Source organism: Bidens hawaiensis, unplaced genomic scaffold (assembly GCF_021521415.1).
Source record: "Bidens hawaiensis isolate Kalapana, Puna unplaced genomic scaffold, B.hawaiensis_p1.1 tig00025207_1, whole genome shotgun sequence".
Taxonomy (NCBI): Eukaryota; Viridiplantae; Streptophyta; class Magnoliopsida; order Asterales; family Asteraceae; genus Bidens; species Bidens hawaiensis.
This window is the reverse complement of record NW_027494022.1, coordinates 124,857-130,860: the sequence shown is the minus strand read 5'-3', so window position 1 is coordinate 130,860 and position 6,004 is coordinate 124,857.

Sequence of the window (6,004 nt, the reverse complement as noted above, 5' to 3'; positions counted from 1 at the left end):
TTCAGATCGATAACGTGTATAAACATGCTTTCCACCCCAAAAGTTCGTAAAACAGTTTAGAAAGTGGGGGTCGTGAAACTCACCTTATTGTAGTTCGCACAGAAGTTACGTATCAATAAGTCAGATGCCTCGTTTATAGCCTGATTCCTATAAACGGTATTGTATCGTTAATACTAGTACAGTGTTCAAGCTAAGTCGGGCTGTATAGATAATCTGGGTATAGCTGTTAGGTCCAGAACATGACCATAGTCTTAGATTGTGACGTTGTGTACTATGAAATGTTTAAAACTGGATTTGGCTCAGTTTCACCGTTTTCCGAGCCTAGCTCAGTTGATCGTTTATACGTTTCGGGATTAGGTAAGATCATATAAAACTTAAGTAAATTTATTGATTGATAAAATGATTTGATTTATAAAAGAATTTTAAGGTTTCGGTGTCTGGTTTGACCGCATGGTTCGTTTCCGTTTTCACACGGGTTTGATTATACAAAACGCGTACAATCCACCCGAATTGTCCGGAATTCTCGTAAAAAGTTCGTTTTTATCAATATCATTCAAAAATATGATATTTGACCACTTTTGACATTTTGACATACCAGTCAGTCCGTTAAACACAAAACTGCGGGTTTCGTTAAAACAATTATAATTTAAATCTTTAATAAATCATAACTAAATATGTAATTACATATAAATTATGTAAATTTTTTTAAAAATACATTAAGACATGGAAAATTTTATAAAAATATTTCCAGAAATTTTATGATTATTTATTTATTTATAAAAATTCATTTAATAGGTTATAATCATGTAATAAATGGCCCGTTTATATAAAACGACCTCCGAAAAATCCCATAATTTTTACCAAGGGCCTCAATGTGACTACATAGCCCCTGAAAAATTTCCAGAACCTAACTCTTTTGACCAAATGCCTTTTTGTGCGTTTTTCGGCTGTTAAAACTCGGTTTAACCATGGCTGCACAAACCATACTTAGACATTTCCAATGATTCCCAAACTTTACCAGTGATCTTACCATCCCATATCAAACTCCAAAACCAAGTTTCATAATTTTTCAATATGTTTTGCTATTTTTCCCAAATAAACGCCCATAAACGGGAATAAATTCACCAAATATTCTCCGTTTATCGAAAAATTACCAAATTTGAACAGGGACTCATTTATATGATCCCTAATGTCCCTGCAAATTTTCACAAGCTAACAACAAGCACGTCACAACCTAATACTAAACAGCCCCTAAACGAGTATTACGGGTTTACCTTGTCGGTTTTCGATGAATTTTGCTAGCTTAAACGACTTTCCGGGTCTCGGGTTGCAAACTCAGTATATCTACATATCATATAACATCAAACCAAGCATAAATCATCCATGTAAAAGCCTTGATAATTAGGGTTTCGGTTTTGAGTTCAAACCGAACTTTCTAACCGTAAAAACGTTGTATTCATGTTCTAATCCGCGTTTTTGACCAAAAAAGTATATGTTCCAGGTTTGTAAACATGTTTAACATCAAAACATAATTTTACTTGATTTTTAGGGTTTTTGGATGGTTAAACATGTTTAACACTAATCAAAACATGTTTATATGATAATCATATGGATCAAACTTTGCTAAAACTTGTTAAAATTGAACCTTACCTTAGGGTTTTTGAAAGGGGTTGATAGAGCAGAGGTTGGGAGCTGCTTGGACTTGAAAGTGTGTGGTATATGAAAATGAATAAGGAAGCTTGTGAAGTAAGCTTTGTAAAAGAAAAACATGTGGGGGTATAAGGGGCTGCGATCGGAGCTTTTGATGGGGCCTTAATGGGCTGTTTTGGCCCATTAAATTATACATACAAGCCCAAACATGAAAAGCCCATTTTTAATTTAGTTCGGGTCCGGTTTTTCGCAAGAAAATTAATTCGGGTGTGAGAAATAACGTAAAAACGTGTGTTTTTCAGCTTGTTTTTGTAAAATAAGAAAAATGTACTGACTCGTTGTAAAATTCCAAAATATTTTCACGGATTGCTTAGAACATGTCATATAAGTGTTTTATAAATCTTTTTCGGCTTAACGGATGCTACAATGCTTGTTTTGATATTAACGATTGCGTTTAAGCTTATAGCGTATCGATAAACGAAACCTTTTTCGTTTAAAGAGTTTTAAACGTACCGGGGCCTAAATATCAATATGTTAGCCTCTATAACATATATATAACTCGTATATGACCCCTCAGTATGTATACGGGTCATAGTTAGTATCGGTCGGTTACTCGTTTAAGCACTACGAATTAACCGATTTATCGTTTACTTGTTACGTAATGGATATAGTGTACCTCGTTTTGTCATAAATGTCACATTCTCCCCCCGTTAAGAAATTTCGTCCCCGAAATTCAATATGCCAAATATGCTCTTTTTGGGGAAAATGTTATAATCATTTGTTTTGGAATTCGTTTTTCTGTTTCCGAACACGTTTGATTCCCCGTTGTGGATTCCACTGGATTTTATTCAATAAGATTTTATTGTGTCACAACTGTTTGATTTTCCTCACTCAGCATTTCCATGAGTCTCTTTATAGAGTTTAGCTGTATAAAAGTTTTAAAATAGTACTAATTCCGCCATGTCAGTAAGGCACTCATTTTGATTCGATATATATATATATATATATATATATATATCGGGTATAAGATAACTTTGCTTAATACGTTACGGTTCGAGGCAATTTTGTACAGTTCCATGTATTTTCCTCAACTCAACTAACAACTTTCAAAATTTGATAACTTCTCGTATTTCTCAGTATAGCCCTCTTGTTAGCCTTAGGTGGCCTTCGGTTTGTTATTAATATTACGAGCTTTACTTATGGTTATCGAAATCGAATCGGATTTTATATTTTGGATGTCGCCAATTTTTCAATTTCAATAAGATGGCGAGTTACATTTTTGCTCGTATAATATAGTATATAGGCGTTTGCATAATATTACGATGATTGTTAGTGTACGAGGATTGAAATTACCGGTCTTACTCTCCTCTAATGTTTGAATAGTTTATTTGATTTGATTGTCTTATAGAGGATTATAGATTGTGCTTAGGCCAATTAGGGATTTAAAATTTCATACCCAATTCACCAAGAGTAAAATTTTGTTAAGGCTTTTTCAGTTGGATAGTTGTTACCATTTGGAAGAAAGTATTCGGAGTGGATTAGTCAAGAAACTATCATTTAGCTGGTATTGCTTTCTCGGAATGTTTTGGGAATATGTGTTAAGAGATCCATTGTAGTTTGTTTCCCACTTCCAATGGGGTATCTCGAATTGTTGTAGTATCTCCGAGGATCTTTTGTATTTCCCGTTAATTTATAATAGTGCACACTTTACAACATATGTGCCTATGATTCCTTCATATATTTCGCTTGCATCTATATATTATTACTCAGTTTATCCGCACATCTGGCCTGGCTTTTCCTTGTTCATCACTCAGTTTGCTATAAAAGTTTAAAGTTCAAGTTTCGGTTACGGATAGTGTAGATTTCCTCATCCGTGTTTCGTCATTGGGGTACTAGGTTTTGTTCCGTGTACCGGGTCACTTCTTTATCTAGAAGAGGTAGTATAACAGTCTTATTTCTATATATAACCTTCATTTGAACTCAATTAACTAGTCCATACTGACTATTACACAATGACTCCTCACTTTCACCGGGAGTGCATTGATAGGGAATAGCTAGTTATCTATGTTAAGAGGGTAGTTTTTCGAGTAATATGATTAGTATTTATAGTCTTACTTTTGGTGGTTTCTGTAGTATACAGAATTGTTATTTTACTAGACAGTATATTTTCCAAGGTAATAACTTGTGGGAACGAAACGTCTATCAGTGTCCATAATCAGTAAACTAAAGTATATTAGGCATTACTAAGAACGTACATGTTACTACATTTGTTCTATCCGGTTTATTCACAATACTTGACCCCTAGTCGAGTTGGACGTCGATGTCGGTCCTTGCCTTTGTCTTTCCATCGCAATTGGGTTCAATCTAGGGCAGTCTTTCTTGATGTGCTCCATACTACCACACTCATAACAGGCATTACGGTTTATTATGGGTTGGTTTTGGTAGACTGGTTGTTGTCGTGTTGGTTGCGGTTGGGGTAGTTGTGAGTCCTGGAGTTGGGTTGGTGGATTTATAGTATTCATGATGGTTCTACAATTTCGGGCATAGTGTCCCACCTTCCCACATTTGTGACATACATTGGTCCGACATTCACCAACATGATGATAACCACATTTTCCACATCTAGGCAAAAGCCCGTTATACTTATTTTGCTTCACATCGGAACTGATCATAGCGTAATTTTGTATTGCAAGGCGCGCGCATTTATTCCGTTGTCTTTCTTGTATTCCCGCTCCATAATTGGTTCGTTTTGTACCAGATGATTCCCCGGGCATTCTTAATGAACCACTTCTAATCAAATCAGAAGTTACAATGCCGGCTTGTAACACGGCATTTTCGAAAGTTACAGGGCCAGTTGAATTAACCAAACTCCTGACTTTGGGGGCTAAACCCCAAATGTAGCGTTCAGTACGTTTAGATTCTGGGGTAACTAACCATGGGACTAGACGAGCCAGTTCGTTAAAGCGATGGGTATACTCCAAGTGATCTGCACCCTTCATTTCCAGATTCCAAAGTTCTTGCTCTAATTTCTGAATTTCGTTTATCGGACAAAAGCGTGTTATCATAAGATTTTTAAGTTCGGTCCAAGACATACGATTGGTTGCCTCTTGTCCTTGAATTTGCACAACAGTATTCCACCACATTAGCGCGTGGTTTACAAATGTAGAAGTAGCAAATTTGACAATACAAGCTGGTGGACAGTTAGTGATATTAATGATAGATTCAGTCTTTTCGATCCACCTTACCAGTCCATTTGGTCCTTCAGTACCACTAAATTCCATAGGTTTACATAGCATGAAGTTCTTAAGTTGATATCCGTGTTGCGGGGGATTTTGATTGTTACAACTATTGTTCATGTTCGGTAGGAGATTATCATTATTGAAAGTAATATTGGTATTCAACGGGGGAGTATTAGTTGCGATAGTATCAGTATTTTTCGGGGGAGCATTTGTGGTTGTATTAGTATTTGTCGAGGGATTAGTATTTACAGCCGCGTTAGCGTTCGGCACTTGATTTGTATTCATAGTTGTATGGATACCAGCAGCGAATTGTGCTGCTATTGTCGGAAGTACTGTTTGTAGTTGTCGAGCGATCATCTCGGCTATATCTGCCTCAGACAACATGTTTACTTTCTTCGGGGCCATTCTAATATAAAAACCAGTTATCTCACAGTTAACAAAATTCAGATATGCTAATAATCACAAAAAGGAATTACAATAACAAGTAATCAGGTATTTCAATTAACACGTATGTATCACACAGATTTGTTCTCGAGTCTGAATACTAAGGATAGTATATAAAATTAGCCTAGCAAACACCAAAGTTTGCATATATATTAAAAGTTGTCATCTCATGACAAGAAATTTTAACCCAATAGGGGTCAATGTTTGTATTAAAAATGCCCAAATCGTCCTCCATATTAGCATAGCGCACCACCATATGCTTGTATGAAGTATCAGAAACTATACACGACAATACCTTACTATCCTTATCTATCAAAGCACGCGTTATAACAATTATAAATAATTCACAACTTGTACGACAATTGTTCCAATATGATCCCATTATTGGGAAGCTGTTTTTGTTCGGTCTCTCCCGTAGGTAGATATTTGCTCGCTACGAGTTTAATCAGTATGTTATAGTGGGAATGCACGTGTATATTTCACCTGACTTCTAAATGTTGTTAACTAATATTGTAAAATACATATTCTTTCGTCAGGTCATTCTATATTCGTAGGCATGTCGGACTTAATAAAAGTAATAGTTTGCTGGTTGGAGGTAATTAGGTTTCACTCCAGTCGGGGCACGTCATCATTTCGTGAGCATGAGATTTCTCTCCTACAGTAACCAATTG